Source organism: Physeter macrocephalus, chromosome 16, assembly GCF_002837175.3.
Source record: "Physeter macrocephalus isolate SW-GA chromosome 16, ASM283717v5, whole genome shotgun sequence".
Taxonomy (NCBI): Eukaryota; Metazoa; Chordata; class Mammalia; order Artiodactyla; family Physeteridae; genus Physeter; species Physeter macrocephalus.
This window is the reverse complement of record NC_041229.1, coordinates 62,803,159-62,816,555: the sequence shown is the minus strand read 5'-3', so window position 1 is coordinate 62,816,555 and position 13,397 is coordinate 62,803,159. Positions and strand designations below refer to the sequence as shown.

The 13,397-nt window shown below is 54.7% G+C and overlaps 1 long non-coding RNA gene across 1 annotated transcript in view; it reads right to left on the bottom strand.

The window, feature by feature from the left end:
- Nucleotides 1-4,515: 4,515 nt before the first annotated feature.
- The window catches only part of LOC114488037 (uncharacterized), a 46,810-nt gene continuing 37,928 nt past the window's right edge, over nucleotides 4,516-13,397 (bottom strand). Inside the window, exon 3 of the long non-coding RNA XR_003683722.1 lies at nucleotides 4,516-4,745. This is a non-coding gene — a long non-coding RNA (uncharacterized lncRNA). The remainder of the gene's footprint in view (nucleotides 4,746-13,397) is intronic.

The following is a 13,397-nucleotide window of genomic DNA, read 5'->3' as shown; positions in this document are numbered from 1 at the left end:
TGTGCTCCGCAACGGGAGAGGCCACAACAGTGAGAGACCCGCGTACCGCGAAAAAAAAAAAAAAAAAAAAGGTCAAACTTGTCAGACTGCATAAAAATGACAATAAGGGACTTCCCTGGTGGCACAGTGGTTAGGAATCTACCTGCTGATGCAGGGGACACAGGTTTGATCCCTGGTCCAGAAAGATCCCACATGCCTTGGAACAACGAAGCCCGTGCGCCACAACTACTGAGCCTGCGCTCTGGAGCCTGTGAGCCACAGCTACTGAGCCCGCGCACCTAGAGCCTGTGCTCTGCAACAAGAGAAGCCACTGCAATGAGAAGTCCACGCACCGCAACAAAGAGTAGCCCCCACTTGCCTCAACTAGAGAAAGCCCGTCACAGCAACGAAGACCCAGCACGGCCTAAGATGAATGAATAAATTAATTAATTTTAAAAAAATAATAAAGTCAGAGAGGTTAAAAGTAAAAGGATGGAAAAAGATACACCATGCAAACACTAATCAACAGAAAGCTGGAGTGATTATATTATTATCATACCAATTGGACTTCAGAACAAGAAATGTTACCAAAGATAAAGAAGGACATTTCTTGTTGATGAAGGGGTTAAGTTCTTGAGAGGACATAACAGTCTTAAATGTTTCTGTACCTATGAACAGAACTTCAATACACATGAGGAAAATCTGATAGAACTAAAAAGAAAAAGTAAAAGTAAGGAGAAGGGTCTAGGGAACAGCTCTAGTCATCAGAGATGGAAATTAAAGCCATGGTAATCCATGAGACCACCAGAAACAAGTTTAAGGGAGAAAAGAGACCAGGACAGAATCCTGGGCCACATCAGCACTTCCAGGATGAACAGAGGAAGAAAATCTCATGAAGAAAACTGAGAAATAATTATCAGGATGGCAGGTGGAAAAGGAGAGTGAGGGGTCACGGAATGCAAGGAAGAGGGCTTCGAAAGGCAGAGTGCACTCAGTTGCATCAAATGCTGCTGAGAGGTCAACTGGGAACTGAAAGGCTTCAGCTGGATTTACAGTGAGACTCATTGGAGACACAGGATGAGAAGCTCAGGTGGTGAAGTGGGGGCAGCAGCCAGGTCGCAGTGGATTAAGGACTCAGCAGGAGGCGAGGAAATGGAGATAATAAACACTGGCTTTGATTTTAACAGGCTTGGCTGAGAAGGGCAGGAGAGAGAGGAGGTTGTAAAGTCAAGGTATTTTTGTTTTATTTCTTAACTGGCTTACAAATGAAGGAGCCAGGAGAGTGGAGCCAATGAAGAGGGGAGAAGGAATGAGCAACAGAGGGGGGATCTCGGGTGGAGGGGCAGAGGGGAGGGTCCCCAGATCTCTGGTAGAGAGGTTAGCTGGAAGAGGAACACTTATCTCTCAGTATGATGGGGGCCAGAAGCATGGATGGGCATGGATGCAGCCCAGGGCAGAGGTTAAAGAAATTTCCTCTTGGCAAATTTTCTTTACTTTATAGAGAGAGCCTAGGTAGACTGCTGGGAATGAGTAGGGAAACTGTGGAATAGAAAAGTAGAGGGCTGGGGACTTCCCTGGTGGCACAGTGGTTAAGACTCCACGCTCCCAATGCAGGGGGCCTGGGTCCGATCGCTGGCCAGGGAACTAGATCCTACATGCGTGCCTCAACTAAGAGTTCGCATGCCGCAACTAAGGAGCCCGCCTGCCGCAAATAAGACCCAGAGCAACCAAATAAATAAATAATTTTTTTTTTTTTTTTAAAGAAAGAAAAAAAAGTAGAGGGATTATGTGAGAGCTCTGAAAAAGCTGAAGCGGAACTGGAGTGGGCCTAGGCAGCAGGACTGCTGGGCCACACCGGGGGCTCAGCTGAGGCTGTGGACCATGAATTTGGACTAGTGTCAATTCGTGAAGGGATTCCCATCTCCCACCCTCCTCCCCATCCCTGTAAGTAAGGACTAGAGAAGGCAGGCAGTTACCATGTTCTAGGGGTGGCGTGGGAGACTAAGGGGCCAGGTGGTGACTGGTGAACAGTTGAAGTAACAGGTCATGGGGTCCAGACTGCATAGGATCAAGGGTTGATTCAGGGCGAGGAGAAAAACTAGGAGGCAGGAGCCTGAAGGTCTCTATGAACAGACATAGCGGAGCGGAGGGAAACAGAATGCATAGGAGGTACAGAGAGATTAAGACTTCAGAGGTGGAACAGTTTCAAACGATGACAAGATCCGAGTCATGGGTGACTGAAGTAAAGGTGACATTCAATGAGTTGACGACGACAAAAATCTCAGAGGCCAGGGTACAGAGGAACTGTCCTCATGGACATGGAAGCTGCCAGTATGATTGGTAGAACCTACAATAAAAACACTGTGACAAGATTCTTTTACTCTGGCTATGTCCTTCCGTGGCTGGACCATCTAACTTTGCCATCAATTATGACTATTCCCAGCTTACAGAGATATGACCCTAGAACTCAGCCTTAACCCTGAGGCTACCTGGCCCTTCAACTCCCTTGTCCCTCTACTCACAGCCCTGTGAGCCCATACAGGACTGGCTACCACGAGTAAAATGTCACGCTTGTCGGCACCATCTTGAATTACGCAGTTTTAAAGGGATACTGGCAGAGCCTTTCAACATGGAAGAGCCAGAGTGGTGTGGGGCACCCTGGGTAAAGTAGAGAGGCACCGAATCCCGGAGAGAGTCATCCCAGAAAGCTGGTATAGCCAGGTGTCTCTGCCAGCCAGGCATCAGCTGTGGGTATATAGCCCACAGTATGCTCAGGGCCTCCATTCACAGGAGGCAGGGTCAAAACCAGAGGACTGTGCACTCCCAGTAGGCCCCTTGACTCCCACACAGAGAGGCTGGCTCCCAGGCCTGCAGTGCATAGAGAGAGCCATGAGCAGGGGGCCTGGGTTCTAGTCCTGACTCTGCTGTGAACTTGCAGTGTGACCCTGCCCTGACGCCTCAGTTTTGCCTGCTAATCAAAGGGTTAGATGGATCTTAGAGATTCTTTCGGCCTTGACAGCGTATGGGTGGCGGGTGCCAGCAGGAGACTCATCAGCTCACAGCACTCAAAACGCACCAGCTGCAGAGGACAAATGAGCTGAAGTCTTCAAGCCTCATTAGAGTCATGCAGCAGAGTCCGCCCCCTGGGGTTCAATCCTTAACACCCCTCCGCCTCCTCCTCCTTCCCAAGAGCTTCTGAAGTAGCCTCAAGGGATATACCACCTCCCCACCCCCACTCCCCATCTTTCTCTTCATGAAATTTTCTTTAGGCTAAAAAGTCAACCTGGTTTGAGGCTGTAGAAAAGGAGGACACAGGGCCATACCTGAGACCCATGGTTCTCCACCGAGCCCCCCTTACAGGACACTTCATCAGAGACCTCAGCAGAAACCCAGGACGAACATCCATGAGGGCGCAAACCAGAGCCCCTGATGCCCCGCTATGTCTTTTGCCTGGTCCCTGAAAGGGCAGGCAGGTTCCGTAGGTACTGGGAGCCCTCAACCCACACTGCACCTGGGAAGGGGGTCCGACATCTCGCCTCATCTATAAGGCAAGCCCCCTCCTTCAGAGGACAGCTGTTCCTGCCCATCCTCTGGGCCAAGAAATATATCCTAGGGACCCTGCCATCAATAAAGCACAAATGAGGCTCCGGTCAGGAGTCCTAGAAATGACCCATCTCCTGACTGTAGAAGCAGGCCTTGGGGATGCCAGCCTAGGGCAGGGAGAAAGTGGGTCTGCGGATCTGAATGCTCTTAGTGGTCCTGGGAATGCCTGGCTGAGGGACCCAGGACAGGCTGGGCAGCAGAGTCCAGAACTCTGGGCCCTCTCAGCAGCATCACCTGGCTGGAGTTGGGCAAAAGGACCACAGAAGGGTCCAGGAGGAACAAACCCAGGCCACCAGCCACAACAGCCACAGTGAGGGAAGACTTCACTTAGGGGTCACACACTCCAGCGGACCCCACTTGCCCTGCACACAGCTGAGCGCAAACCGCGTCCGCTGCTGCTAAGCCGCCCTCTCCTGCCCACGCCCTCCCCACACAGGCTCCTGTGGGCGGCCCTTCCCCGGGCAGCACACCCTCCTCCCCTGTCAGCTCACCGAGCGATCTCCCTTCCTTCCTTCCAGTACTTCCTCCTGGTTGTTCTCCTGAGGACAAAAAGCAGGGGTGACTCCACGGCCTTGTGCCTCACCTCGTCATTCCTGCCCCTTGCCTGGCCGGACCGTGCCGCTCAAGGCCTCCTCCAGGGCCTCGGTCCCAGCCACTTCCAGTGGGAGTTAAGTGGGATCAGGTGGAGGGACTTCCCGCAGGTGCTGGCTCTGTGGGGCGCAGGACAGCAGGCAGGCAGCTCAGAATGAGGGCAGTAATGACTGAAGCCGGAGGAACAGAGCACGGGGGCGGGCTGGAGGCTGCAGGAGGAGCCCACCAGCAGAGGCAGAGGGCAGAAGCTGCCAGGGGCAGAGGCCTCCCTCCCGTGGTGGAGGATCCCCCCAAGATCCTGGGCAGGCAGGGGAGCAAAGGCCCCCCGTTCACCTGTCTAGAGCCTGAGGCTTTGGGAGGGATAAGCAGTGGGGCCGCATGTGGTAGGGAAGGGAGGGCCTTGGGACTGCAGAGGGGGAAGTTATGGGGAATGCAGTGGACACAGGGTGGGGTCCATGGGCTAAAGGCGGGGGTGTTGAGTGCTTACCGATCTCTTCGGTGGCCCCGTTTCAGGGGCCCAGGTTTCCTGTGTTGCTTTGAATGCTGAGATCCCATGGGCCGGGGAGTGCCTCCTGGGAACAAAATCCCTGTCTTGGCAAAAGGGTGCAAACCCAAAAAGAAAGCAAAGGGGTCCTGGGCCCCATGGCAGCCAGAGGATGGGGTGAATCTGGAGGCTGGTCCTGTTCAGGCTGCACACAAAGACCTGGAGCCCGTTGCAATGCCTTGTCTCACCAGCTCAGTACTGAAGCTAGCACAAGCCACCTGGGTGTCTTCCTCCATCTCCGTGGCAACAGGCAGACTAACCACCATCACTGATTCATTAGGACATGGAAACCCTCTCTGCCAGTCACAGTCTCACTCCCAAACCCTTCAGTACAGAGTGAATCCCCAAGTCCTCCGTGGCCATGCCACTCAGGGACACCCAAGTGCTCGTTTCCATGGCAACACAGAGACCGAGTATCCCTGCATCTGTGGTTACTATGACAACCCTGGCAGAGGCAGGTACATTGAGGACAAAGGCCTCATCTGGAAGAATCACAGCCAGACACATTCACTGATGCCCTCTCTGTGGCCAGCCCTGGGCTAGGGGCCAGTGGCAGGCTCTGTGCTGGGGGACACACACACTGTGCCTCTGAGGAACTGATGGGGGATGTAGGAGTTCCTTGTCTGGGTCCTCAGCCTCTTGTCTTCTCTCTCAACCTCAAGTGTACCGAGTGATCTTATCCCCTCACAGGGCTTCAACTCCCACAGCCTTTACATAGAGAACATCCATGCTTGTATCATGGGCTCACTCCCCTCCCAAACTCTAGACCCCCTTCCATCTACTTGCTCTCTGGACTCATCCTCCAGGATGTCCTGCAAAACCTCACACTGAGGTACACAGCTTGGGACTTTCTGTGACTCTGAGCATTTGTTCTATATATCCTGTCTCTGTGAGTGACACATACAGCCCCCCAGGTGCCATCATTGCTCCCTCTTTTCCCTGTCCACCGTCCTCAGCCAATGCAGACAACCATCAAGCCGTTCTGAGGTTATCTACCAAGCATCCCTTAGTTCCCCCCTCCCCCTTCCCTGGACCCCATCCTCTGTGGGGCCTCCTTGTCTGTTGCCCAGAGTTCGGCATCAGGATGGTGTCTGCTTCCAACTTGCTCCTCTCAAATCCATCCATCCTCCAACGGGCACCAGAGTAAGCATTCTAAATGCAAATCTGATCATGCCTCCCGACCCTGCTTAAACCCTTCAGAAGCTCCCCGCTGCCTCAGGGCAGAATCTAAGCTGCTTTCCTCTGCCCGAGTCCTGCCAGCCCCTCCAGCTCCCAGGTCTCAATCTGGCTCCTGCTCACGTCACCTTCTGCCCCTCTCTTTCCTCCGTCCAGCCCTGCTTGTTCCCTTTCTTACCCATCCTCGGCCATGCTCTTGTAAAAATTACACTCAGATTTTCAGTGAGAGCTTAAAATAATAATTAGGAATCTTTGGGATTCAGTTTCAAATTTCTGAGCGGAAAATGATGCCTAGTTGCAAAACCAGACATTGCTGACCCCACCCTGACGGGACCCCGGAGCCCTTGGCCTCTAAGTCTGCCAAACAGACAGAGAAGGACTTGTGGGGAGACTGTAAGTGGCCGGGGAGGAGAGTCCAAAGGTGAGCCCATTCTGTCAATTCTCGCAGCCTCTAGAGAACGGAACACAGATTGTCAGCTGAGAGGGCATCTCATCCCCTGCCCTTTGCGTCACCGATGGCTCAGAAGGTGGAGGGGTCAGAGCCAAGTTCCCCAGCTCTCAGTTTGCTGTTCTCTCCACTTTGACACATGCCTCAAAGCTCCAAAGTCAGTGTAGGGAAGACAGCACAAAGGGTAGTGAGCAGACATGCTGCACGCGGCAGCTTCCACGTGGGTGAGTGTACGTGTGTGGCCACCTGAAACCGGAAATCACATCCCTCCACATCTCATGAACTTCTTTCAGATACCTTCTGTCCTGCTTCAGGCAGAATGGAACTTTGCAGCCAGAGTCAAAGGGCATCTCAAAGCTGATGCTCAGGCCAGCACCTTCTCAAGCACAGCATCCCCCCACCGCCCCCCGCCCGCCCCCCACCCCCGTCCCCTTCCTGCCCAGGCTCTCAGATTTAAATATTGGTCCATAGGAATGCGGACCAGGAAGAAATGCATCAACTGTAGATGAAGCCAGCTTCCTCCAAGGAAGCCCAACCTCACCTTGAGGCTGGTGGTGGCGCCCAGCTGCATGACACCCTGGGGGAGGACTGGAGAAGAACAGACAAAAGGAGTCACAGAACCTCGGGGCTGGATTTCTGACCTCTTTTACATACATTAGCTCTTTTAATGGTGAGCACAACCCTCAAAGAAGGGAGGTGTTATTGATTACTTCCCAGAAGAGGAAACTGAGGCTCAGAGGGGGAGTGACTTGCCCAGTAAGTGGCAGAGCAGGCACTGGGCGACCTACTGCCAGGCTGGGTGACTGGAGAGCGTGAGGCTCAGCAGGGACATGCTGCAGCAGAACAGCGAGGGTGGAAGTGCTCCCCACGCATTTCACCTGAGACCCTCAGATTTCCCACTGGGACAGCATTGGGACACTGAGGGGCTGAGTGACCTAGGCCTGGACATGACAGTGCCTCAAGTCCAGAAATAATTTGGTGTCCTGGACACCCCTTCGACATGGATCTTACTGCAACATTTGTTTAACCCTTAGACAAGCTGAGCACAGCTGGAGGGCGGGGCTGGTGGGGACAAGTGTCCCTCGGCTTAGAGGCCCTGCTCAGTGAAACAAAAGCCCTTCAGTGGATTAGATCTACCCCCTGCAGAAGGCTGGTTAGTCAGCATCCATGCTTCCCTGTCACAAACAGGTCATCACAGCCTTCCTTTAGCCACATGCCGTTCTCAACCCACCCCCGCCCCGGAAGGATTCAGGTAAATGTAATTCTCTCCATCTCCACACAGGTCCAGCAATGTTTTAGCTTCTTTTGAGACTGGTGCATGAGGGACGCTGTCAGGCATGCCTGCACTTATCCAGTCCTGGCTGGACTTGATTATAGGAGTGGGGCAAGACCAGTGTGTTCTGTCCTCCAGTTACCACAGCAGTTACCATGGCAACCTGCAGGTCCTCTTGAAGATGCCTGAAGGCTGAAGCAGGGTCCAGAGGGATGGAGTGGAGGATGGGTACCGGGAAGGACTGCCCATGGTGGGGACCCCAGCTCAGAGATAAGCTGACTTCCCCGCACCTGAAGCAGTGGACAGTGGGAACTGAGGGAGCAGGGATGGAGGGCCCAACAGGAAGTGGGGGAGCAGAGCCAGGGCTGGGTGAGCTGAAGGAGGCACTCTCCTGGGGTCCAAAATGTAAGGAAGTACCAAAAAACACAGGGATCAAGATAAGTCATATTTAAGTCAAAATGAATGCAAAAATATCCTTGATAAAATATCAAAATTGTAAACAAAGACAGGGTCCTAGAAAGCTGGAATTACAGTGAGGCAAGTGAAGCCAAGTCCTGCTATGCAGGGTTGAATCCTGTCTTTACTAAAATTTTGATTTTGTTCATTATGGATGTTTTTGCATTCATTGTAGTTTTTAAAAATTATTGCATTAAAATATCATCTATCTGGTCACTAAGCTTTTTGGCAGTCCTTTAAATTTTGTACCTGAGGTAAAGGCCTCACTTGCTTCACCCTAGTCTCAGGGCTGGAGGGGAGGACAGACTGAGTCAGGGCAGGAGGGACCCTGATGCAGTTGAAAATGCCATTGTGTGACAAGTCACCAGGAGACACGTTCTGATAGAATCTGATAGAACCAGATTCAGCTTGTACAAGAATCTGCAGCCTGAAGATTGCTGCTGGAGATCACAGGTGCCTGGCACGCACATGGGCCTCCTACATTCGGGGGGGACGGTGACTCAGGAGGTGGCTCCCATCTCTTGCCCTCCCTCAGGCTGGCTGCTAAGGGGAGAGGAGGGGAGAAGAGGAGAGGGGAACGGAGGGGGCGGGCAGGGAAGAGGCTGGCAGTTTTGCACGGCTGGGAGCAGGAACGGCAGATTAGCTGTAATTGCCTGAAGCTGAGAGGCTGTTGATACATGTTACTAATAATCAACCTTCAGAGCTGACACCAGCTCAGACTGGGATTACTGTTTTGAATGGAAATTGAACCCAAACCAGTAATTACCCTGGTGAGTGATGCCAGTCTCACTCTGGAGACTGTTCTAGGCAGGGAAATGGCACCTGCATGTTGGTGTCAGCCCTTCAGGGAGAAGATTCTGCAAGTGGCCCTTTCCCAAGAGCACAAGCTGGCCTGGCCTCCACTGACTCAATGGGACAGAATCAACAGAAATATCCACCCTTCTTCCAAGAAACACCCACTCGTCATCCACTGCTTCTAAGCAGAATCCAGACCTCAGACCTCACTGGCACTGTCCGCCCCCTTGGGCTGGGTGGAGGTCCCTGTGGACATCTTCCCTAGCTGTCAGAAGGAATTGCTTGGTGGATGGCAGTCCTCCCCAACACTGATGCAGCTCTCTAGGCCTCTGTCTGGGACCCCTGGGTGGCCAGACAGTTGTTCCCTGTTAGACTGGGTGGCTCTTGGAATGGGCTGAGCTGGGGTCAAGTGAGAGGGGCAAGGCCATCATAGGTGCTAGAGTCCACCACAGCCTGTCTCCATCCCTGATGAGCATGTTCTTGCTCCAAGTGCCAGGCGAGAGCCAGGTATGCCTGGAAGCTCTCCCTGGAAACAAGCAGCTCTCCGGCCCTAGCCTGTGTCTCCTTAGCACCCCTCATCTTATCTAGAGGACACCTAGAATGCTGGCACCAGCCAGAACAAGACAGAGGGAGAAAGACTCCCCTGATCCTGAACCAGCTTGCCTCCCAGGGTGCACTCATGCCTGGGTCTTTCCCCCGTCCCAGCTTCTCAGCAGGGTAGCTGGATACTAAAGAAGCGCTAGACACACCACAGTGATAAAGAGTGACGGCAAGTCTCCCTCCTGTTTGCACATCATACACCACCAAACACCTTCCGCTCCCTCCGCTGTGCCAGGCCCCGTGGCCCAGAGAATAAAACAACTGCCCTCAAGTTGCCCTGCTGGAGAGGAGAATAAGAAGGCAGGTGATGACAGATCATCACAACTTCAGGTTGTCCCTGCTGGTCCCTCCCCATGACCCAAGTAAAATGCCCTGAACTACAGTCTGGAGGTGTCGATGAGCTGCCTCAGGGGGCAGACGGAGCTGGTCAGGCCTAGTGGGATTCAGAGTGTGTGTGACCACAGCCTTTCAGGTTGGAACTGGACCTTGAACAGGGGGCAAGAGGCAGAACACACAGGGCCCTCCCCAGAGGGAGCCGGCACCTCAAGGGTGCCACCTAGTGGCAGCGCGGCAGGAATGCAGCTCTGTCTTCAGGCCCTGGCGTTTCCCTCTGCTCCTGTCCTTTCCCTAAAACAGACCCCTGAACTCAGGTGTGCAAAGGGGAACCAAGGAAAGGGGGTTAGTTTTGTTGTCAGAGGCTTGAGGCTTAGAGAAAAGAGAGCACAATGGGCCCCAGGGTCTGCCATAGGGTAGCAGGCAGGGGAGGGGCTGAAACTCTGGAGCTCCCAGTCTCCCTCCAGGGCATACTTGTGCCCTATAATTACCTGCTCACTCAGCAGTGGCTCCCCACTGCTCCACTGGGACCTCAGTTCTGTCACCTGCTCCTGGCCTGGCCCACAGGGAGAGGTGACAGGAAGCCCACACCTAGAACGGGCCTGTTCATCCTCTCAGCTGCCGTGATAGATGGGGGGCTCCCAGAGAAGCTGTGCCCATCATCAGCTAACTCACCTTGCTCCTGTGGCCTAGGAAGGGGCTCACTTTCTGCCTGGGGTCAGGCAAGGGTGCTGCAGGCACTGAACCCTCAGCTCTCAGATACCCTGTTGATTCTGGAATGCCTGTTGCCCCCAGTCACTTTCCTCTCTTGCCAGAGAAAGTAGTAGTGAGGAGAGGTGAGGTGAGCAGTCCCCAGAGTAAGGTCCCCAGGTGTGGAGAGCACTCAGCCAGGGGTGAGCCAGATGTGTGGAGATGCAGGTGTAGGGGGAGAGGAAGAGAGGTGTGGAGGGTGAAGGGGAGCATGTACTGGGGGATAGATCAGGTGGGTAAACCTTTTCTTAAAGGGCCAGATGGTAAATATTTTAGGCTTGCAGGCCGAGCTGTGTGCCACTCTGAGGTTGTAGTGTGAAAGCAGCCACAGCCAATATGTAAACAAACAGGCGTGCCTGGGTACCATCTTACTATTTACAAAAACAGGCTTCCAGTCTGCCAGCCATGGTTTGCACAACCAATCCAAACTTGCTCCCCACCAGAGGGGCTGTCCACTCTCCACCGCCCAGGACTCAACCCAGTAATAACTTCACCGCAAAAGCTGCCAGCAAGCACCAGATGCTCAGTGGACTACCAGTCCACTCCGCCCCTGCCTCCCAGGGTGAGGCTGGGGGTGGCGTCCGAAGGGTTAAGGTGCAGGGGCTGGAGTAGAAAAGGTCAGGGTGGTGAGACGCTTGGCCAGTCAGAACCCCCCAGATCGCAGTCCTGCCCTCCTCTCCCTTTCCCCCAAGCACTCAGGGCCCCTGACACTCACCTGCAGGGAGAGGCTCTCCGTAGTGGCGGCTACTCCCCCTCCTTCTCCTAGGGGATCTCTCTCCGTCTAGCTGATGCCCCTCCAGCCCCTTCCCGAGCAGGAAACCCCCAAAGCCAGGCAGGGGGATGGGACTGAACCGGTCCAAGGACACACCGCCGCCGGACAGATGACACCCCAGGGAGGGCGAGGTGGCCCGAGGCGGGGAGGAGGTGTAACCCGGCACCGGGCCCCACGGGCCTAGGAGAGGCCAGGCTGGAACCGACCCCCGCCCCGAGAGGCCGGGCCGGGCGGGCCCCCACCCGGTCCCGGTCCCGGGACACAGCACCGGAGCCTGCGCCAGCCTCCCCACCCCAGCCCCGGTCCCCCCGCAGGCGGCGCCGTCGTGAGAAGATCGCGAATCGCCGGCTCGGGCAGGTGCCTAGGCGCTCCAGTTACACTAAAAGTGAGACCAAGCAAGATGCTATCGAGGCCGCGCAGAGGCAGTGCGGGCTCATCCAACATTGATGCGGCCCCGCATTGCCCCAGAGCCCCTCGTGGCGTGGGGGACGCAGGGTCCCCGCTCCCAACTCCTTTGGGAGGGCCGGGTGGGCAGGAGAGGTTCCTCCCCGCCTCTCACCACCCAAGGTCACACCTGCACCTTTCAGACCCGCGATCTAAGTGGAGCCCCTCCAGCGCCGCGGGGCCTTGCTGGGTCCCGGGCGCTTCTACAGCCCACCAGCCCCCGGAAGGTGCTCAGGCAAGGCGGCTGTCAGAGCAGGCTCCTGGCCCCACCACGCCTAGTCTTGGGCCGTGGGAAAGAGCAGTGGACCCGTCGTCCTCCCTCCACTTCCCAAACCTCCCCGCCAGGGGCAGGGACGAAAGATGGTGGGAGGGAGGGGGGAAGGCAGGGAGGGAGCTGGCCAGTCCACCCCCGGCACACACAGAGTCAAGTCTGTTCAGCACACTGCTTCCACTCAAATGCACATCCACATAGAGCCACTCCTGGTGGCTGCACACACCCCTCCCTGCAAAGATGCACAAACTCATCAATACACACAATGGTGCACACACTCCCAGGCACAACAGGCTCACCCACCAGATATACTCTTACTGGCGTACACACTCACAGAAGCCTTCTCCCAGAGGAGCCCAACCCATCACTGCACCTGCTCTCTGCCACCTGGTGTTGGAGAGGAGGGAATCCCACCCAGAATGTCCCACCCAGGATAAACCAGACTGGAGGGGAAGGCCAACACGAGGGCAGTGCCCTCTCTGTGCCCTGTGCATTCCTGGTTTAGTTGGTCTGCAGTGCTGGAGAGGGCACAGAGGAGGCAGAGCCAGGTTGAGATGTAAGTCTGCTGAGGAATGTGCCCTTGTTAGAAGATAATCCTAGGTCCCCATTACCCTGCTGCAGGCCTTCCCTGACTTCCAAGGTTCCCTGACCTGAACTCTGCCCCTCATTCCGACCCTGGTTTCCATTCGGGCTGGCACGATGCTCTAGCATCGTCCACCTGTGGAAATATGCCTCCATGGCAACAGCATGGACAGGCTGTCCCCTAAAGCCTGCTGACTACCCCCCCACCCCACCCCGACACACACACATACACACACATGCTGGGTTTTCTTTGTTCATCTTCAGATTAGAAGACCAGATCATCTGCCCAAGACCTCAGAGGGGGCCTGACTGGGAACACACACCTGGCTCAGGATGGAGAGCACAGGTGGGCATCTCTCCCAAGCACATGCTGGGCCGGAATCTCCCAGATGGGACCCAGGCTCAGCTGGCATTTATCTATCGACAAGCCACAGGATTTTCCAGGATGAAGGGATTAGATATCAACAGGTGCCCATGAGCCCCTACTTGGCAATCGTTCTCCAGACTGTGGGCATAGCTGGTTCTTCCTTTCTCCTTTGGTCACAGATAAGATGTCCCTGTCCCAGGGTCTTTCTGCTTTTGCTTGAGTGCATCCAGTGACCCTACCTGGGAAACCACAGTGACTGATAACTTCACACCTCAGTGGGGACAAGTCCTAAGGGACTCAGGAAGTGCTTGCTTCCAAGAAAGGATGCTCAACATCACTAATCATTAGAGAAATGCAAATCAAAACTACAATGAGGTATCAGGTATCACCTCACACCAGTTAGAATGGGCATC